Source organism: Bison bison, unplaced genomic scaffold (assembly GCF_000754665.1).
Source record: "Bison bison bison isolate TAMUID 2011002044 unplaced genomic scaffold, Bison_UMD1.0 scf7180017864216, whole genome shotgun sequence".
In the NCBI taxonomy this organism is placed as follows: domain Eukaryota; kingdom Metazoa; phylum Chordata; class Mammalia; order Artiodactyla; family Bovidae; genus Bison; species Bison bison.
Window position 1 is genome coordinate 1,741,554 of NW_011494788.1, and position 23,646 is coordinate 1,765,199.

Below are 23,646 nucleotides of genomic sequence, written 5' to 3' on the forward strand. Positions count from 1 at the left end.
AAGGGACTCTCAAGAGTCTTCTCCAACACCACAGTTCAAAAGCATCAATTCTTCAGCGCTCAGCCTTCTTCACAGTCCAACTCTCACATCCATACATGACCATAGGAAAAACCATAGCCTTGACTAGATGGACCTTTGTCGGCAAAGTAATGTCTCTGCTTTTGAATATGCTATCTAGGAGTAAAATTCAATCCAAAGATTATTGAGCCTAAAACTGAGGGCTTTTAGATGCTAAAAGATACAATTTATAATAAAGAGTTGTCAGTTATGTGTTTATAATAGTTATATATCTATTTATCTCCTGTGAAGCATGACAATCATCTCTATTAAGCAGAAATTACAGAAATTAAAGATCTCATAGCTATACAGAAAGAAAGGAATACAAGTACATGCAATGATCATTGCAAGTCAGTTTTCCAGAAACATAATAGGAAATACAATAGATAATTCAAGTCTTCTTTTATTTCTGTAAAGTATTTTGTTGTTGTTTTGCTTAAAGATGACATTTATATATCACTCCATGTACAAGTCAGATGAAACAAAAAAGAAAATAAAGGTATAGAAGGAAAACAGAACCCTCCAGACCTCTCTAAACTCTTGTTTTGCACTGTCTTTCCATAATATATTTATTAACTTTATTGTCTGTCTTCCCCTACTAATGTTTTCTCCCAGTTATATCTTTACTACTTAACAACAGTACCTGGTATAATGTATGCTAAATATTGGGCTGACCAAAAAGTTTATTTGGGTTTTCCCAAAACATCTTACAGAAAAACCTGAATGAACTTTTTGGCTAACCCAATAAGTATCTGCTGTATAAATATCTATTGAAAGACTAAAGGAAGGAGAGAATCATGTCTAATGGTCAGTGATCCATTTTAATCCAAACTGAAACATTTTTTCAATTGATATATCTTCAATTTTGGTGAAAGAGGAGACTGAAAAAGCTGGCGTAAAACTCAGCATTCAAAAAACCAAGATCATGGAAATCAATCCCTTCATTTCATGGCGAACAGATGGGGAGAAAGTGGAAACGGTGACAGGTTTTATTTTCTTGGGCTCAAAAATCATTGTGGTTGAAGACTGCAGCCATGAAATTAAAAGACGCTTGCTCCTTGGAAGAAAAGCTATGACAAATCTATACAGCATATTAAAAAGCAGAGATATCACTTTCCCAACAAAGGTCTGTATAATCAAAGCTATGGTTTTTCCTGTAGTCATGTACAGTTGTGAGAGTTGAACCATAAAGAAGGCTGCGTGCCAAAGAATTGATGCTTTCAAATTGTGATGCTGGAGAAGATTGTTGAGAGTCTCTTGAACAGCAAGGATATCAAACCAGTTAGTCCTAAAATAAATCAATCCTGAACATTCATTGGAAGGACTGATGGTGAAGCTGAAGCTCCAATACTTTGGCCACCTGATGTGAAGAGATGAGTCATCAGAAAAGACCCTGATGCTGGGAAAGATTGAGGGCAAGAAAAGAAAGGGGTGACAGAAGATGAGATAGTTGGATAACATCACTGACTCAGTGGACATGGTTTAAGCAAGCTCCGGGTTACAGTGAAGGACAGGGAAGGCTCGCATGCTGTAGTTCATGGGGTTTCAAAGAGTCAGACATGACAGCGACTGAACAACCAATCTTAAATTACTGTTTTCCTCCATAAATGTATTTTTCTCTTTCTGTTAGTTCTTTAACCAAATATTTTGTCTCCTGTATCCACTATGAAATTATATTTCTTATCTTTAATTAGAATTGTTTTTATGTTTACTTTATATTGTGAGCTAGTGCTTCCATTTCGTCTTCTAAAGGTATAATTGCATTTTTATTCTTATATTCATTTTAAAATTTATGAGGTATAATTTATATAATATCTGCTTTATGTATTGCTTAATTCTAGTTAGTTTCCATGTGTGTGCAGTTTATCTCCTACATATTCTATATCATTTTTACTTAAGGACTCCTCTTATATTTCTACTAGCTATGCATCTGAAGGACTGCATACCCTAGTTATTCAGTTTAGTTCACTTTCTTTTTTTAATATATATACATATATTATTGAAGTATAGTTGACTTACAATGTTTCAGATGCACAGCAAGATGATTCAGTTAGTCAAATACACATACATTATTTTTGAAATTATTTTCCATCTTAGATTATTGTAAGATATTGACTATTGTTCCCTATGCCCCTTGATGCTTGTTTCATATCTAATTCTTAATTGGAAATCTAGCCTTCTATTCATACTAAGTCAAACAAATGAATCAAAATGTCATAATATTTTTAGTTAGGAAAAATTAATGTTTTCTAAAATATATATATATATATTATGCATATATATGTATGTATGTACTGTGCTGTGTTTAGTCACTCAGTTGTGTCTAACTCTTTGTGACCCCATGAATTGTAGCCCACCAGGATTCTCTGCCCATGGGGATTCTCAGGCAAGAATACTGGAGTGGATTGCCATACCCTCTTCCAGAGGATCTTTCCAACCCTGGACTGAACCCAGGTCTCTGCTTTGCATGTGTTCTTTACCATCTGAGCCATCACAGAAGCCAAAGAGTACCAGAGTGGGTAGCCTATCCCTTCTCCAGGGGATCTTCCTGACCAAGGACTCGAACTGGGGTAGCCTGCATTGCAGGCAGATTCTTTGCCAGCTGAGCTACCAGGGAAGCCCATATATATGTATATAAAAGCTTTTCTACTACACTTGATAAATGCTTGAGGAAGAACATCAAAAAAAAAAAAAAAGAGAGAGAGAGAGAAGAGATGGAGAAATTGAAGAACAGAAATTAAATGAACTGGGAGCACTGAATATGAAATAGAAAAATTAAAACAAACTAGATAAAAGTAAAAGATCATCATATGGTCCAGTTGATTTGAAACATAACTGCTCATTGGAAACATATCTGGAGTTCTGGAGAAAAAAACAATACTTGGGCATTTGTATTTTTCAAAAGATTTTAAGATATTTCTGATATGCATCTGGATTTTAAAAAGTGATTACAGGCTTTTCTATAGATCCTAGTTTGGTGATATAGAGTTCTATTACTTTTCTTTTTTTAAAAAATTTTTTCTAATTTTATTTTATTTTTAAACTTTACATAATTGTATTATTTTTGTTGACCAATCCTGATACAATTGTATTAAGTGGGTAATACTTACATAACGACAATAGTAAAAGTATTTATCAGTTTTCAACATCAATAGTCAGACAAAAAAATAAAAGATAATTGTCATTGCAAGTCATAATGGGAAAATGATTAACTTGACAATAGAAAATAATTTTATACATTTTGGTGGGGGGGGAGTCAAGCAGAGTGATGTGGTGGAAGTGCATACATGCACATGTTTCATCCACCCTGTCAGCGTCAATCTTTTGGTTAGTGCATTTAATCCATTTACATCTATGGTAATCATCAATATGTATGGTCCTATTACTGTTTTCTTAATTGTTTTGGGGTTTATTTTCTATAGGTTTTTTCCTTCTCTTGTGTTTCCTGCCTAGAGAAGTTCCTTTAGCATTTGTTGTAAAGCTTATTTGGCAAAAAAATTCTCTTAAATTTTGCTTGTCTGGAAAGTTTTTGATTTCTCCATTAAATCTGAAGGAGAGTCTTGCTGGGTAGAGTATTCTTGGTTATAGGTTCTTCCCTTTCATCACCTTAAATGTATCATGCCATTCCCTTCTGGGTTGGAGAATTTTTGTTGAGAAATCAACTGACAGCCTGATGGGCTGATAGTTTTGTATGTTATTTGTCATTTTTCCCTGTTGCTTAATATTTTATCTCTGTCTTTAATTTTTGTCAGTTTGATTATTCTGTGTCTAGGTGTGCTCCTCCTTGTGTTTATACTTCCTGGGACTCTGTGCTTCCTGGACTTGGCTAACTATTTCCTTTCTCATGTTTGGGAAGTTTTCAGCTATTACCTCTTCAAATATTTTCTCAGGCCCATTCTCTCACTCTTCTCTTTCTGGAACCCCATAATGAAAATGTTGGTATGTGTAACGTTTTTCTAGAGGTCTCTTAGGCTGTCTTCATTTCTTTTCATTCTTTTTTTCTATACTCTGTTCTGTGACAGTGATTTCCACCATTCTGTCCTCCAGGTCATTTTTTCCATTCTTCTGCCTCAGTAATCCCACTATTTATTCCTCCTAGTGTATTACTCATCTCTGTTTGTTTGTTTTTTAGTTCTTCTAGGTCTTTGGTAAACATTTCTTGCATCTTCTCAATCTTTATTTCCATTCTTTTCCCAAGGTCCTGGATCATCATCACTATCATTATTCTGAATTGTTTTTCTGGAAGATTGCATATCTCCACTTCATTAATTGCTTTTCTGGGATTTTATCTTGTCCCTTCATCTGGTACATAGCTTTCTGCTTTTTCATCATTGTTACTTTCTGTAATATGGTTTCGTTTTAGCTGCTGTGAGACTGTGCCTCTTGCTTCTTCTGTCTACCCTCTGACGGACGTGGCTAAGAGGCTATTTGGCAAAACTAATACAATTTTGTAAAGTTTAAAAATAGAATAAAATTGTAGTTGGAAAAAAAAATAAAACTTCTTGATGGGAGGAACTGGTGGTGGGAAAAACTGAGTCTTGTTCTGATGTGGAAGGCCTTGCTCAGTAAAACTTTAATCCAATTTTCTGCTGATGGGTGGGGTTGCACTTCCTCCCTGGTAGTTGTTTGGCCTGAGGTGACCCAGCCTTGGGGTCTGTGGTAGGGTTAATGGCAAACTCCAAGATGGTTTATGCCAAGGGGGCCCTTCCAGTGCCCCATCCTTCTGGTGAGCCCCTTGTGATCCACAATCCACAGGAGGCCCTCCAACACTAGCAGGAAGTTTTGTTTCAGTCTCCTGTGGGGTCAATGCTTGTCTCCTCTGGGTCTTGGTGTGCCCAAAATTTTGTATGTGTCCTCCAAGACTGGAGTCTCTATTTCTCTCAGTCCTCTGGAAGGCCTATAATCAAACCCCATTGACCCCCCAAAGCCAGATTCCCTGGGGATACCCAGTCCCTTTGTCACATCCCCAGGTTGGAAAGCCTGACATGGAGTTCAGAACATTCAAAATAGTACGAGAACTTCTTTGGTATTATTGTTCTCCAGTCTGAGGGTCAACCACCTCGCGGGTATGGGATTTGATTTGATCATGATTGTGCCCCTCCTACCATCTTGCTGAAGCTTCTTTGTCTTTGGATGTGGGGTGTCTTTTTTTTTGTGTGGGTTCCAGTGTCTTCCTGTCGATGGTTGTTCAATAGTTAGTTGCAATTTTGGTACTCTCACAGGAGGAGATGAGTGCACATCCTTCTACTCTTCCATCTTGAACTGGAAGCCCAGTTCACATTCTTTAAAATATAAAGCATTATTCATTATACATTGGTGGTTCATTAAAAAGAAGGATTGAAATGAGTTTGAACATTTTGGAAAATCATTTGAGTAGATCAGAATTTTTGTTTTTAATCACTTTATTTTCATTAAGCAATAATGTACTGCAAGTACACTGTAGCAGAGTACTACACTCCAGAGTGAGGGCATAAAATCAAATGAAAAGTTTGACTTCAAGGAAATGGCAACCCACTCCAGTGTTCTTGCCTGGAGAATCCCAGGGACGGGGGAGCCTGATGGGCTGGCATCTATGGGGTCGCACAGAGTCGGACATGACTGAAGCGACTTAGCAGCAGCAGCAGCAGCAGCAGCAGAGAGTATGTATTATTTATTAGATTTAAGTCAATTCCCATTACATCTGGTCTACAGTGAGACTCAATAAGAATAAGCAATTTTGAAACATGTAACAGTTATAGACCAAAGAGCATTATGTTTGAGAGCAACCACATATGCATTCAGGGGCCTCCCAGGAGGCACTAGTGGTAAAGAATCTGCCTGGCAATGCAGGAGACAAAAAAGACATGGATTCATTCCCTGGGTTGCAAAGACACACTGGAGGAGGGTCTGGAAACCCACTCCAGTATTGTTGCCTGGAGAATCCCATGGACAGAGACACCTGCCAGCGTATAGTCTCTAGGGTTGTGAAGAGTTGGACACGACTGAAATGACTTAACGTGCATGCACTTTCTGTTTCCCAGACTGGGACATAGAAAATCTGATTCTGTGAGTCTGGACTGGTGAGGAAAGTTGTCCTACTTTTGGGCTCAGTGATTTGTATTCTTTGTGTTGTGACTTGTTGAGTTAACATTATATTGCTTTCCCCACTACAACTACACAGAGAAAGTAGGATACATTCCATATTTGTTCATGTCAGAACTTCTGTGCTGTAGTTGTGATTAATGAAAAAAAAAAAAAATCCCAAAGTTACAACTAAGCATTGGGCAATATTTAGTGTGAAGCCCAGGAGATTTTATGAACAGGTAAATGTAAATCATTTCAGCAATTTTCCTTCTTCTTTATGCCAATTAATTCCCACATGAATATCTGCATCTTTGAAGCTATTTTAAACCAATTCGGCATTTCCTCTCAAAATTGCAAATATCAAATACCTAGCATTTAAATGTTGCTTTAGCCTGAAACTATTCAATAAAAATGAGCTGCAGTGTAACTGCAAATACATTATGAATGAACTGGCTTTGATTTTATCAGCCTTTTTGGTTTGTTTTATTACTGCATGAAGACACAAAAAACTTATTAAAATCAGGATGATTTTTTTCCGTTCCACCCAATGTGCAAATTAGGCAACCTTTTTTTTTTGTTTTGAATCTACTAGCTGTGCTTCTTTTTTACTGGTATCTTTAAAGGACAGAGCACCAATCATTTTGTACCTGTGCTAGTAAAGAGGAGTAGCGGTCATGATGTTCCCAAATCACTATCTGGTCATTAGTTTCCTCAGATTATATCATTCAGAGAGAGACTTTTCTTAACAAGGAGAAAGAACTACAACTGGAGTTTATAATGTCTTCTAGGCGTGCACTGAGACAATCCTCAATGACTAATTATAGCTTGAGAAAGCAGAAAAAGACTGCCAGAAAAAATCCATCAGAGGAGTTAATTTGGAGAAGGAAGGAGTACAGTTTGAAAGCAATTTTGTAAATTCCAAGCATAACTGCTTGTACTCTTCAAAACAATCTCAGTTTTACTGATGTTAATAATAGGGCATTAGTTAACAGAGGAGATAAAATAATCATTTCATAACTGTAGTTCCTATATTTGCATAAGGTGTCCTTAAGAAGAAGTCAACCTACCTTCTTTAGGAAATTGTTAGAGCAGTATTAAAATATTAAAACCTATAGTTTCCATAGTCAAAAAATTGCATCTTAAAACTTAATCCCTGGGCTTCAGTGGTGATTAAGATCTTTCACTGATGGTTCTGAAATTTTGAAGAAAGTAGATGACCCAAGTCTAATTTTTAAGCATTTTCTTGAAATCACTTTGTTACATGTGTTTTTTAAGTCAAATGTATTTTGTAAATTTCTTTAATGTACAAGAAATTTTAAAAATATAAGTTAACTTGATCTTGTCAAATGATAACAGGAATGTTGTGAAAACAAGTGTTTGCCTAGATCTATTGCCTATATTTAAGTTACTTTTAGTAATGAAAATACAGAACTACATTACAGATATAGTTCTAAAACTCAGACAATAATCACATTCTAGAAATCGATGATTATCATCAGCAAAAGAAACCATAATGTTATCATCTAATAATCTATGTAATTTCTATGGAAAGCCTGACTGCTATCAATAGTACTACTCTGGCAGTCTAGTGCTTCGTTGTTTTGACAGTGAGCAGTGTTTTATGCTTGTGTGATACACTTCAAACATATAAGAAAACTCAAAGAAAAATCTGAATGCCTGTGAAATATTAATAGAAAAAAATGACTTCGCAACATAGTAAAGCCACATAAATGGAGGAACAGATTTGGGGCAGTGAAAAATTAAAATTTCTGTGGCTTAAGAAGCATGAACTGTGGAAATCAAGTCAGACTGGTAGGATGAGGCTCAACAAAGAAAGAACTCAAAGAAGTGGTGAAGGAATTGAGGAAGAACAGCAAGCGTTTTTAAGAGAGCAAGCAGACAAAACAATATTTAAAAAGGATTTCTGTAATAATCAGTTGGAAAAAATATGTTAGTCATTTAGTCATGTCTGACTCTGCAACCTCGTGGACTGTAGCCCACCAGGCTTCTCTGTTCATGGAATTCTCCAGGCAAGAATACTGGAGTGAGTTGCCATTTTCTTTTTCAGGAGATCTTCCCAACCCAGGGATTCAACCCAGCCTGCTGCATTGCAGACAGATTCTCAGATTCTGAGACACCAGGTTAAGCTAAACCTGGGAGATTAAATTAGGTGGCCACTGAACAAGAACAAGTCAAAATAAGCTTGCCATCAGCCTGGTTTCTGTCCAGTGTGATGACATAGATAATGGGAAATAAGATGAAAATCAAAGAGTATTTAAAAGGAAAAGGGGTTTTTTGGTTTCTATTAGCACATTGGGATAAAGAACAGGGAAAAATTAGAAATGACTCTGCAATCCACAGCTTTGAAGTCTGGGAGGCATATGATTGATAACCCCATTAATAACCATGAGAAAATTTAGGTGCTGGGTGGGAATGGGCTCAGGTTGAAATCAAGTTAAACGGGCTTAATACTGGTGAGCAGGTGGAAGTCAGAGATGTAAGGGTAGTTTATAGAGAACAGACAAAGGAGAAAAAGATAAAATATTGGATATTCTTTACTATATTCAATTGTTTCTTACCCTTAGATCTATTAATTAGGCATAATCCGAGTTACTTTTTTTTTCAAAATGCAAATTGCAGAGGTTAGATTTCTTCTTCTACAAGCAACTGTCAGTTGTTTTCTTTAGCTAAAGTCACACGTTTATGTGATTTATAGATAAAAGGCAAGCATTCAGATTGTATTAACTTAATAGTTTTTCTAATTCATATATTAAGATTCCATTGCATGCTCAGTCTCTTCAGTCATATCCAAATCTGCGAGTTGCAAAGCTACTTGACTGCAGCCTGCTAGGCTCTCTGTCCATAGGCTTCTGAATTGAAACTTTAAAACTGTATAATGTGGATACAAATGGAAAATCTGTCTTATGGTTATCACTTTACCTATAACTCAATCAAAATGTTAAACGAATTTCAACTGTGGTTGAGAATTGCAAGTAAACAGTTGGTAGGATGAAAAAGGATGCTAATTTACTTTAAGCCACTTAGATTAAAATTAATACTGTTTTTCCAGCATAGGCCTAAACATATGAGAATTCATTTAGGAATTCAGCACTTGAAAAGAACTGTAATTTGCTCAAGACCTCTATTTATCCTTGAATTCTAATAAGACCCATTATCATAATTGATCACTTACTAAAGAACAGTGAAGCTAAAAACAACAACAACCAAAACCTCTCTGACTGGTTAGTGCTTTTATAGAAAAGAAGTATTAGCATGATTACATGCAGGAGAAAGTAACCCTGGATCAGGGTTTTAAGGGGGTGCTAGAACTGTGGATCATTTATATGTGAAAAGATGTTCCTCACCCATAACTTGTCAAGGTATTCTGGACAGAATACATGGCATTTGGAAGCAGCTTTTTCCAGACTATTATTGTTATTATTATTAGTAGCAGTTTGTGTGTGTTTCAGTCATGTTCTAATCTTTGGGAGCCTATGAGTTGGAGCCTGCCAGGCTTCTCTGTCCATGGAATTCTCAAGTCAAGAATACAGGGGTAGGTTGCCATGCCCTCCTCCAGGGGATCTTCCCAACCCAGGGATTGAACCTTTGTCTCTTATGTCTCCTGTATTGGCAGGTGGATTCTTTACCACTAGCACCACCTGGAAAGTCTATTTTTCATCTCACAATCTTTAATAAACCAGATGTATTTTTGGAAGTCCAGTACTTAAGCAGACAATACTCTTGCTACTGTAAAATGGGGCTGGGAGCACAGAGCCTCCCCACTTTTGATGCTTCCAGTCATTCAGCCCTAGCCTGTCTGTAGAAGCTCAGCCATGCCTAGCCTTTCTAACAGAAGGGCCATTTTCATCTCAAAACATTTCAGGGTTGACTACATTGTAGTAGGGATACTTTTAATATTTATTATTGGACCAAAGAATTTTTATGTTGAATATATTCCAAGGATTTTTTTAGTCCTCAGGTTAGAGGGCAATGCACTGCAAGTAAATGCCTTCATGAAGAGGAACTGATTGCATTCATCTGATTTCCTATCCTCACAGGTATTCGGCTACCATTCAAATCTTTTAAGAATTGGTATAGGCTGAATACGGAGAAGGCAATGGCAAGCCACTCCAGTACTCTTGCCTAGAAAATCCCGTGCACGGAGGAGCCTGGTAGGCTGCAGTCCATGGGGTTGCTAGGAGTCGGACACGACTGAAGGATTTCACTTTCACTTTTTACTTTCATGCATTGGCATGAAATGGCAACCCACTCCAGTGTTCTTGCCTGGAGAATTCCAGGGATGGGGGGGCCTGGTGATCTGACCTTTATGAGGTCACACAGAGTTGTACAAGACTGAAGCAACTTAGCAGCAGCAGCAGCATAGGCTGAATAATGACCCCAATATACCCACATCCTATTCCATGGAACCTGTGAGTGTTACCTTACAGGCGAAAGGGACTTTTGAGATGTGGTTAAGTTAAGGATCTCAAAATGAGGCTGTTTCCCTGGATTATCAGGATGGACCCTAAATATAATCAGAAGTGTCCTTTAGAAGACGGAGACAGGAAGTTTGACTAGAGGGGAGAAGAGGCAACATGATGCTAGAAGCAAGAGGTTGAAGTGATGCAAAAATAGGTCATGGGCTAAGGAATACAGATGGTAGAAGCTCCAGAAGCTAGAAAAGGCAAGGCCAGGACACCTGTCCTAGAGCCTCAAGAAGGAACAAGCCTGGTGGCACTGGGACATCAGCCCATTGAAATTAATTTCAGCTTCCAGAACTATGAGACAATCAATCTCTGTTGTTTAAAATCACTAAGTTTGGGGTTGCTTGTTATAGCAGCTATAGGAAACTAATACAATAATCATCAATATGATTGAGATCATGTCAATAAAAATAATAAGCATACATTGCTTACATAACAAAAGACTTCCCTATAAAAATGATGATATATTTTCTCTATAGACATGTTTCTTTAGGGATATGCAAATGCTTCCCTAAACTAGGGAAATAGAAAATTCATCACCAAGAGAAAACCTTCTACCTCAAACTCATGTTAAATAGCAGGTTTATGGATTAGTAGATGTTTGGTCTTTTCCACATAAGAAAGAATTTTGAAGAATATTCATTTAATTGATATTAATGAACATGAATTGTATAATTTAACATAGAGTATAAATAAAGATTTATGAAATGAGACCATAAATGTTTTTGAAAATAATCTTAAAGACATGGAAAGCTAAATAGAAAGAATGAAAAATTAAATTAAAATATACTCTACAAATGTTCATGTTAATGAGGTTTTTATATATCTAGATATCATCCAAGGAGAGTTATGAGTTTAGAAATTAGAATGAAAGTACATTTTTAGATGGTATTAAAGAGATTATAACTATGTCCAGCTTTATTTTCATGCTGTGACTGCAAGCTCCAGCAGGGAAGATGATAATATGCATAAGACCAAGGCTTACTTTCTCATTTTCCATGGTCAACATGATAATTACTGTAAAGACAAACATCACCACCGAGGATGAATATATTCAACAGGTAAAGCATACAGTATAAAGTCTATACTGTAACTATGCAAATGCCAACATCCTCAAAACCACAAGCAAATATTGATTAAGAATTTTAAGGTCTTCAAAGTATTGCTGGAACAAAATGAATAAGTTTGGGAACTTTTAGAGATTGTTGTTGCCTCAGGTGGGTTCCTGGCACAGAGTGACCCCATACTTCTAGAAAAAGGCAGCGCATTAAAGAGCTGAAAATCGTACAAGGCAACAGCTCAAGGAAACTTTAAAATGAAGGGTTAAAGAAAACAGTATTTCATGTTTTTGAAGGCAAATAGCTTCAGCAGAATTCCAACTTAATTTCAACTTTTACATCATGAATAGGAACTCATATTTTATTCTATTTCCTTTCTTATACGTCATCTCTGAATAATATGTCATTGATGAGAAACCAAAGGAAAGATGACCTTATTTGATGGGACATTATGGTAAGCTGATTTTGTCTGAATCCTTCGTTAATTGGTTAAATCCACTATGTTATGTTAGATCTGGGCATAGTAGTAGAAACTAGCCCCTTCATATTATGCTGCTGCTGCTGACAAGTCACTGCAGTCGTGTCTGACTCTGTGTGACCCTAAAGACAGCAGCCCATGAGGCTCCCCCATCCCTGGGATTCTCCAGGCAAGAACACTGGAGTGGGTTGCCATTTCCTTCTCCAAAGCATAAAAGTGAAATGTGACAGTGAAGTTGTTCAGTTACATCCAACCCTTAGCTACCCCATGGACTGCAGCCTACCAGGCTCCTCCATCCATGGGATTTTCCAGGCAAGAGTAGTGGAGTGGGGTGCCATTGCCTTCCCCACCTGTATATTATACCAGAACAAAATAGAGGCCTAGAATGACGTATGGATGGTACCATCATTTATGCTGTTCATTAGGTTAAACACTCAAACAACAAACAAAGGACCTTTAATATACTCAAAGGCAATTTGTTGGTAATTCTCCACTTAACAACAACAACAACAACAATAACTCATTCTATCTACTATTTTCTCTCAAACTTTGATAGACTAAGCTACCATTTTCTCTCACTTGGAATACCACAGTAGCCTAATACCTTTGTCTTCCATCATCTTCTCCCTTTTCTTTCTAATTTGTTCTCCTCATAAAGCCAGAGTGACTTCTTCAAAGTTCGTATATGATCAAGTAATTTCTTACTGGAATGATTTCAATCACTTGCCATTGGTCTTAGAATGAAGACTGAGCTCCCTAGCTTGAGCCCTGACTGCTTCTCATCTCAACACTGGCCTCCCATTCTGACCTATTCTCCCATTCTCACAGCTTTGTAGCTACATCCGTCTTCTGTACATTCTTGTCACCTGGCAAGGTTTTCCCTGCTCCAGTCCAGTTAGTTCCTTAGACCTCAACTCAAGCAAGACTTCCTATAGCAAGGCTTCGCTGACTTTATGTCTTAAAAAAATTGTCACAGACTCTGATAGCAACATATGACTTTCCTTTATAATACTACTATTATAATATTACATCAATATATGCGGTATAGACATCCCTAAGAGACTGTAAGCTCCAGAAAGGATAGTGGCATACAAATAGTAAATATTAAGTTCAGTTTTATGGCATTTATATAAAATAAAATTGTCAAAAATGTGGATACTTGAAAATCACAGACCAGTTTTTTGGAAAATAACCAAAAATTTGGATTAAGGAATGTTGCATGAAAAAAATTTTTTATACATGTGTATCTTAGCATCCATTTTATTTCACAATTTTGTTTTGGTTAATTTAACAGAAAAAAATGCAACTATGTGTAGATGCACAGCTGCAACAATAACAGCTAATATTCTATTCACAGGATGCTCTTCATTTTAAATGAGCAGAATTCTCAATAGTAGAGAGATTTTTATTCACAGTTTAATCAATCACAGCCTGTAATATCTCTAATAACTGCCTGTATCCTCTGATAGGTGAAACATTAAAAATAAGTAGAAAACTAAGTTCCTCAGCCAGTTTGGAACTTCGGTGAAAAATTATTTTTCAAGTATATCTTAAAATATTACAGATGAATAAAAAAAGTTGTAAAATTTATTTTAATTCAAGGATAATTGCTTTACAATATTGGTTTGACTTCTGCCACACATCAATAGAATGATGATATTTTAAATTAAATCTTGTCAGCAACATTTGCTTCAGCTATTCTTTCAAATCTCAAGACATTCAACATTTATTTTGTTTGTCAAGTTTAATATGGAATCCATCCACTAACTTTATCTGCAACATTATGCACTTTAGCAACACAATCCCCCATTGTTTAAATAAGCCTTTCAGCTTATTAAAAAATAAAAGTATTCACACCATTCCAAACATATTTTGCACAAACATGTTTGAGAGCAGTGGTGTGTTTGAGATTGTTTTCATCAGCAAAAATAATGAGTCTGTCTCATATGGCATATTCAAGCCTCCACCTTGATTCTAGACTGTTAGAGATAATTCTGGAAAAGTTTCCTACTTAATAGGCTGCTAACACATTTGACAATTTTGTGACATTTCCCCAAACTGTTTGTGAAAGATGCTGGCTCCTATGATTTCTTTGCAACATGTGGTGCTGACTTGAACACATTTGAGCGATAGATTCATACTTGCCATCTCGGCAGTTGTTGACCTCAGTGTTTTCACACTGTCAGTACAGATGTCACTACATTTTTGCCAACATCCTTTATAGTGTGTTAAAAACAGATCCAAACACTAGCAAAAAATTCCCCTGTTGTCTAAGTGTAGAGTGTTTAATGTATCCTCATTGCATGCATCTGTATATACAGTAGAAAACGAGCAAATGGAAATCATAAATATGTGCATTCTCACTCAATTGAACTATAAACACAGTGGTTGTGAATCTCAACCCATAAATTCAAGTGCACAAGGAACATAAATACTTAATCTAACATTTGAACTCCCAATTCCCCATTTACTAAAGTGGAAGTAGCTTAACCAGTTCTTTGAGTATTTTTTCCTATCCCCAGAAGTGTCTCAAAGTTCTAGGGAACTCATCCAGTTTGAGCTCCAATATAACTTTCAAAAAATTATTGTACCTCACTTGAAAATAAATAACATTTATAAGCATGAATTTAGATAGAATTATGTTTATTAAAAACATAAAATTTAGATATTCTAAAAGTACAAAAAAGCTCCAATACCATTTATGATACATAACGCAACATTAGTAGGATAAAGTATTTATATGTTCAGTTATCACAATATAATTCCTAAGAATATGTATAGAGCTTTGCCTGGCATTTAATTAAACCAGTTTCATGTCTGCCATGAAAGAACAGTGGCTTGCCAAAAGCTTTATTATAAGGAGTCATGCTTAGGGCTAAGTTCGAAGAATGACACATGTAAACTACATACTTCCTACTCAATGATTTACATAAGAAAAATATGTGCTCAGAGATGATAAGAAAATTGTTTCTGGGTATACATATGAGCTGAACTGCCATGGAAAGTTAACAATAGTTAATGTGTTAACAAATGTTAATACTGACATTTGGATGTATGTGTAGTTTATTTATAAAGATTTTAAATACTCAATGATATGTTTTAAAAATGCATATCATACATTTGTAGAATACTTGCAGTTCAATCAAAAATTTGAAACTTTTGTTACAAACAATTGGCAATAGAATAAAGGACAAAACGATCCATGAGCTACTGGCCTATATAACCTAATCAACTTTGTACACAAATATGAAAAAAATAGTGTAGACTGAGTGAGAGAAAAACACTGATAAACTCTACATTTTTCAGAGATCCAACCAATTCCAATAGGCTCCTTGTAGAATCAGAGCCAAGGACACTGTACAGACTGCTTGGCAGCACAAGCAAGACCATAGGAAACAAGGAAATAAGGCAGAAAGCATTAGCCCACCTTATAGGAAGCCACAGGAAGACTGACTTAGAATATCATATATAATCGTGACGTCTTCTCCTCAAGAAAGTGTGACAGAGCTGCAGAAGAATGTTTCTAAATAATTAGACAGAGCTGTTTCTACAAAATGATAAACGATGAACTTCTTTAGATTCTAATTTCAGATTAAGATGGGTTTTCAGTTGTGTCTCTAATTCATTTCAGATCTATCACTAGAGTTCTCCTTCCAAAATACAAATCTAATGTCAGTCATCTGTGAAAACCTTTAGTGACTTTCTAATCCCTGTAAAATAAAGTCCTCTTTCTTTAGCACGGCATCTAGATTCCACCACCACCAAGCTCCAGCATAAGGTTATAATGATGTTTATAGTCATATACTCTCTCCTCGCTTATTGTTTGTTTTGTGCAGGAATACTCATTATTTTCCAAAAACTTCTTGAAACTCTGGATATGCCATTCCCTCTAGTAGAAACCTTTACTCCCAATTAGACTTTACACCTCACTCAAATGATCTTGTGTCAGGAAAGTAACCTTTCCTCCATTTTCATCTCCATTAACAGCCTTACATCCTCTGTCTGCAATGCTTATTTTCTACTTTTTCCTAACTCATAAGAAAGAAAGACAGCCTTTACTCATAGGACTCCACATTTTCTATAAGATCCGTGTACCCATCTTAAGAAAAAAGACATTGCCCAGAATCCCTTACAGTTAATGGTGGCCCAGAATAGACAATGAAATATCAGTTCAGTTCAGTTCAGTCGCTCAGTCGTGTCTGACTCTTTGAGACCCCGTGAATCGCAGCACGCCAGGCCTCCCTGTCCATCACAACTCGGGGAGTTCACTCAGACTCACGAAATGGGAGTAACTTGTGAGCCTTCTAGGACCTTTGTTTGTCCTTTGCCTTTACCCTCATGACTATGATACAAAGCCATATGCTGAGAACAGTGAGATAAAAACACACAAGAAATCTGATGTTCTTAAGATGCTGTACTTTCAGATTTCTTACTACATGTGAAATGTTTTTGTTTACGAGATTGTTCAGCTATATTTTGTGTACTCTAGCATTCTAGTTACTTGTTTGCCTTTTTTGTTTCCTCCACTGGAATGTAAATTTATTTAAAAAAATATATTCACCTTCGTTTCCACATAGTACAATATCTAAGGCAAAGTAGGTGGTCCTGGCACTGTGATTGCTGCTGTTAAATTCTTTGCATTAAAAAGACAGTGATGTCTCCAATCAGAAATGGGTGGGTAAAAGTTTTACTAAATGGATGGAATGTGGATCAATAAATAATTACTAGGGGAATTATTGCTTCAGGGTAGTATATTTAACTTTTGTAATATCATAGGGAGGCCAAAAATCAAATGCCCTTTGAGCCCTTCTAACCCTTAGAATATATAAGAGGATATAACTCTTACTTGACCTAATATGACATGTTCTCCTTAATGAAAATGTCCATGAGAAGAAAATTGTGATGTTGAAGGACTCTCAAAAGAGAATTTGGCAGAGGTATGAGACAGAAAGTAATTCTGTGAGGTTTCATGGCAATAATCTCAAATTATACAGAAAACCAGGAGTCCACTTCAAGGAAGGTGAAGTAAATTGTGTTTTTTCCCCCCTTCTCCTACTGAGTTTAACTAAAAACCCTGGGTTTTCTTTATAAAACAAGCATAAGAAAACTGACATGTGGAGACAAAAAGGTAGAGTAATTCAGGACTTCAGAAGCAAAAAAAAAAAAAAAAAAAAAGACATAGTGGATTCCTTTTCACATTATGTATCTTGGACCTGGAGCTGAAGAAGCCAGGAACCTGGAAGCGCCAACTGGCACAGACAAAAAGATTCACCTTCACAGCCACTACTAGGCTGCTCTCTTAAGCCAAAGGATAAGGAAAGAAGACTAATAAGAAAGAAAACAGCTAGGTGATCATCACTCTACACAAGTTACATCTTACATAGAAAACTCTATGTACCAGGGGCAAGAAAATCTTTCTAATCAAAATAGGCCAATCTGGAGAAGTGATGTAGCAGTAGTCTGCCTCACAGAGTAAGTAGCGCTCATATTAAAAACATTTACTAGTACTTGTGTCAGTCCGTGTGTGTGTGTGTGTGTGTGTGTGTGTATCTATTTATTTCACTTGCAGAAATTTCTTTGTACTTCCTCCAAAACTCAATTAAGTTGCTAGAAGCTGTAAAGGTGAAGTAGAGACCCAGTGGGACTCTGTTTCATAAGAATGCTGTTTGCCTCATAACACAATGAGCTCTACTTTAAGAAAAAAAAAAAAAAGTTTTAACAATAAAATCATGAACTTAAAATCCCACTTAGCTTTGCAGTTTCTCTTTGTACCCAAGTGTATCAGAAGACTAAAAGTGGCATCTGACTTCCAAAAAAAAATGTGAAAACAATAATTGTAACATCATAGTGAAAGTTCTTTTGCTTCCCTTAAGGCTTTCTGTGCTTTGCTTACTTTTAAAAGCTGTTATCTTCCCTCACGTACAGTGGCTAACAGAGATGTGAAATTAAAGTGTGTTTGCTTGTTTGGATAAACAGAGACCACTTTTTTTTTTTTTTAAAGCGTTCCTATTTTCAATTTGTTACCTACACGGTGACACTGTTACCAGTTACTCTGCTGATACTAATTTCTAAAAGTCTTCTACAATTAGTTTTATAAAAAGAAAAAAAAAAGCCTAAAATTAATGTTAAATTTATGTAGCTCTCTGATGTTCTTGTCAGTTAGGTCAAGATGCTATGATAAAAACATACTAAAGAGTTAAGTTATATGAGAAACTATTAGTCATAAATATAGTAATAAAGCAATTAATATTTCTTAATATTGTTCTAGTTTGTAATAGAGTACAAAGTCTTCTCTTTGTGTAGATTAATTTTCATTGACAGTAAGCAAAAACTATTGGAAAATTCATATCACTATCCTATATGTAACATAATTTTGGGTTTTATAATGTTTCTTTTCTGCAACATAAAGATAATCTTTAGCTTTATCAGATAATTAATTTTAAAGATAATTCATTAGCTTTAGTTTTAAAGATAATTCACTAGCTTCTTCATTACTATTTTGAAGAAGGAAAATGATAGTCTTCCTTCCTATGATTCTATTGTTCCAAATTTTTTTTCTTATTTACAGTAGAGTCCATTGTGTTATTATTATCTAAGCATTTGTTTATAATTATTTGATCTTTCCTACTTACAAAAAGATAATATATTGAAAGCATTATTGTACTTTTCGATTAGCATGTAAATAAGGTAAAAGTCAGATAAAAAGTTTTGCTCCAAAATATATTTATAGATTTAGGAATAATATGGTAATTGAAAACAAAATGTAATTCCATGCATCCTAGCAACCAAGGCAAAAGGGAAACAATATGAGTTACTTAAAGAATCATACTAGTTCTCCAGGGTAAAAATAAAGCTCTAATACTCAGAAGCATCTGTGATGTGAGTTTCTCAGAAACTATATATTATCTTCAAAAAATGTTTGTTGAAACCTATAGAAACATGTTTTCTATGGACTAGGGATTTTCTTATTTCATATTTAAGTGGATGAATGCCAAAACTTTATTCAGAACTATGTAATGTTAGAAGTAGAAATGAAATTAGAAGCCTGATCTTTCAATTCTGATGTTGTGTCCTGTTGATTGGATACAGTCTAGACTACTACTGCTCCATTTTAGAGAACCAGTTCATCTTCCCTCATGGCTCAGATGGTAAAGAATCTGCTGAAATGTGGGAGACCTGGGTTCAATCCCTAGGTTGAGAAGATCCCCTGAGGAGGGCATGGCAACCCATTCCAGTATTCATGCCTGAAGAATTCCCATGGACAGAGGAGCCAGGAGGGCTACAGTCCATGGGGTCACAAAGAGTTGGACATGACTGAGCAACTTTCACTTTCATTTTTCAGCTCCATGAAGCTGAAATAAGTGGATATCATTTATAAACATTCTATCATCTGGGCCCTGGGACATTGAGGTAGGATGTTAATAAATAAATAAGGCAATTGGCTGTAGTAACATCATTTAGAGAATCAAGTGAAGGTCCCTACATTTGGCTCTGTCTAAAATCCCTTTATAGAAAAATGGAAAATTTTATTTCATTGTTAATCAATGCACATAAAAATAAATCTCTCTTGGCAAAGTAATAATTTGCTTCAATATCTCACAAGTTTTGTTGAAAGAGAAAACGTATCAAGAAGATATGTTTGGGATAAAAGAAAAAGGTAACCAAAAATGGGAGTTATACTTGTGTGGCCCATGTCATCTAAAAGAATCATTTGGGTTTTTATCTTGGTGAAAGTGAAGTGAAAGTGTTAGTCTCATTGCACAGTCGTATATGACTCTGTGACCCCATGGACTGGGGCCCACCAGGTTGCTCTGTGCATAGGATTATCTAGGCAAGAATACTAGAGTGGGTAGCCATTCCCTTCTCCAGGGGATCTTCCTGACCCAGGGGTCAAACCTAGGCCACCCACATTGCAGGCAGATTCTTTACTGTCTGAGCCACCAGGGAAGCATATTGTTGTAAATATAATTTATTTAAAATAAATTTCTGAATCTTATATTCAAAACTTCTGCCTTATTATGTTTGTTCCAAAGTCTGTAGTTTAACAAGCAAACTTCTTGGGTGACTCTCCTAGAAGTTTTTTATGGATTTCATGCAAAGAGATAGACCATCAGTGGAAGGGAGAACCAAAGACAAAGACCATTTTGGCAACCAGATGGATGGGTGATAGGTTCCACACATTCTGTGTTGGCTAATCAGCAAGAGTCAATCTTCCCAAAGAAACATTAGCTAGGGACTCTAAATAATAATTCTATACCATAGAGCATTCTTTTGGTATTGAGAATGTACTTAGCTTATCCAGTTCAGTCGCTCAATTGTGTCCAACTCTTTGTGACCCCATGAACTGCAGCACGCAGGCCTCCCTGTCCATCACCAACTCCCAGAATCCACCCAAACCCATGTTCATTGCATCGGTGATACCATCCAACCATCTCATCCTCTGTCATCCCCTTCTCCTCTTGCCCCCAGTCCCTCCCAGCATCAGGGTCTTTTCACATGAATCAGTTCTTCTCATCAGGTGGCCAAAGTACTGGAGTTTCAGCTTCAACATTAGTCCTTCCAATGAATACCCAGGACTGATCTCCTTTAGGATGGACTGGTTGGAACTCCTTGCAGTCCAAGGGACTCTCAAGAGTCTTCTCCAACACCATAGTCCAAAAGCATCAGTTCTTCAGTGCTCAGCTTTCTTTACAGTCCAGCTCTCACATCCATACATGACCACTGGAAAAATCATAGCCTTGACTAGATGGACCTCTGTCTGCAAAGTAATGTCTCTGCTTTTTACTATACTGTCTAGATTGGTCATAACTTTCCTTCCAAGGAGTAAGCATCTTTTAATTTCATGGTTGCAATCACCATCTGCAGTGATTTTGGAGCCCCCAAAAATAAAGTCAGCCACTGTTTCCACTGTTTCCCCATCTATTTCCCATGAAGTGATGGGACCAGATGCCGTGATCTTAGTTTCTGAATGTTGAGCTTTAAGCCAAGTTTTTCACTCTCCTCTTTCACTTGCATCAAGAGGCTCTTTGGTTCTTCTTCACTTTCTGTCATAAGGATGGTGTCATCTGCATATCTGAGGTTATTGGTATTTCTCCCAGAAATCTTGATTCCAGCTTGTGCTTCATCCAGCCCAGCATTTCTCATGATGCACTCTGCATATAAGTTAAATAAGCAGGGTGACAATATGCAGCCGTGACATACTCCTTTTCCTATTTGGAACCAGTCTGTTGTTCCATGTCCAGTTCTAACTGTTGCTTCCTGACCTGCATACAGATTTCTGAAGAGGCAGGTCGGGTGGTTTGATATTCCCATCTGTTCCAGAATTTTCCACAGTTTATTGCGATCCATGCAGTCAAGGGCTTTGGCATAGTCAATAAAGCAGAAATAGATGTTTTTCTGGAACGCTCTTGCTCTTTCAATGAACCAGTGGATGTTGGCAATTTGATCTCTATTTAATTGCTAATTTTCATGTATATTTACTGTGTGCCAGACAAGTTTCTGTTTTTCATGTGTTGACTCATTCGTCCTTGTATCATCCTATGAGATAGCTACAACTTATTTTCCTCTTATAGTCGTTGGAGAAGTCATGTATCTTACCGTGCTCAGAGCTGATAAAATTGAGAGTTGTGGTTTTGTACTTGTCATCCCAGGGGGCACTAGTGGTGAAGAATGTGCCTGCCAATGCAGGAGACACAGGTTCAGTCCCCGGGCTGGGAAGATCCCCTGGAGAAAGAAATGGCAACCCATTCCAGTATTCTTGCCTGGGAAATCCCATGGACATGGGAGTAGGCTACAGTCCATGGGGTCACAAAGTGTCAGACAGGACTTAGCGACTAAACAACAACAAAGCCCTGAGAAAGTCTTAAGTTTGAGGACTCCATGATATCATAGGATACTTCTATGGGAGAGGCAATAACTGCTGTGAAAATCTCATTGTCATTTTATTATTGAGAAAAGAAAAAAAAACAGAAGGAAAAATAAAATAAAGAGGAAAATTGAAGGACTTAAAATATGCAGGGGAAAAAAATAACTAAAGAGGCATGCAAAAGCTAATGACGTGAAATGACCTAGTTACAAAATCAGCAGAACAAAGATTGATGGACTCTGTTTGTTTTTTGCCAAAAGCAATAAGTGAGTAGGTAGATTAAAAATAAGACCAAAGGACATCAGCTAGCTGATAGAATTGTTCTGATATTCTTTAGTGAAATAAAAATCCCCATAAATGTTATAGTTACACAAATACTTCTGAGTCAGGTTCACTTTATCAAGGCTTCAGATAGTTTTGATGTATATGTTTCACACATTTTATCAATTTATACTGTTTTCAAGCACTTCAATCTGATGTAGGTTAATCTTAGCAATTAAAAATTTTTATAAGGGGATTTCACATTCTGAGCCCTACATAATACAGGAAATTTTTTGTACAATTGTAGTTTAAGAACATTTTAAAATGCACCTTAAATATATGACCCAAGATTACTTTTGATATGTCTGAAAGAGATTAAAGCTTCTACTCTTTGGTATTGATTTGTCATTTAATCACCATGACAGAAGAAAACCAAAAAAGAAGAAAACCAAACAAAAAGAAAACTGTAATAGAATGAAGAAAAAGATGCTAATCCCCCATATACCTTCATCTTTTTAATATAAACCTTGTTTTTTTTCTTTTTCAATTTGAAGTTATCATTTAATGGAATAGTTTGTTGGTGGGTAAAGTAAAACTTCATTATGAAATTTTAAAAATGTAGTTTGTTCAAATACAAATGAAACATTTCCAAACTAATATATATTCAAGAAAATACTTTGTTTCTTCTTAAAGATCTTTTTATTTAGTCACTGAAAAATGACTTTATCATCACTGTATGTAAATAAAATCTCTCCAATTTCTCCTGTTAAGCAAAGTAAGTTCTCACCTCACTTTTTTTTTTAGCAGTTACTTAGCAGTGCACTGGTTCCAAATAGGAAAAGGAGTACGTCAAGGTTATATATTGTCACCCTGTTTATTTAACTTATATGCAGAGTACATCATGAGAAACACTGGACTGGAAGAAACACAAGCTGGAATCAAGATTGCCGGGAGAAATCTCAATAACCTCAGATATGCAGATGACACCACCCTTATGGCAGAAAGTGAAGAGGAACTCAAGAGCCTCTTGATGAAAGTGAAAGAGGAGAGTGAAAAAGTGGGCTTAAAGCTCAACATTCAGAAAACGAAGATCATGGCATCCGGTCCCACCACTTCATGGGAAATAGATGGGGAAACAGTGGAAACAGTGTCAGACTTTATTTTTGGGGGCTCCAAAATCACTACATATGGTGACTGCAGCCATGAAATTAAAAGACGCTTACTCCTTGGAAGGAAAGTTATGACCAACCTAGATAACATATTCAAAAGCAGAGACATTACTTTGCCAACAAAGGTTCGTCTAGTCAAGGCTATGGTTTTTCCTGTGGTCATGTATGGATGTGAGAGTTGGACTGTGAAGAAGGCTGAGTGCCGAAGAAT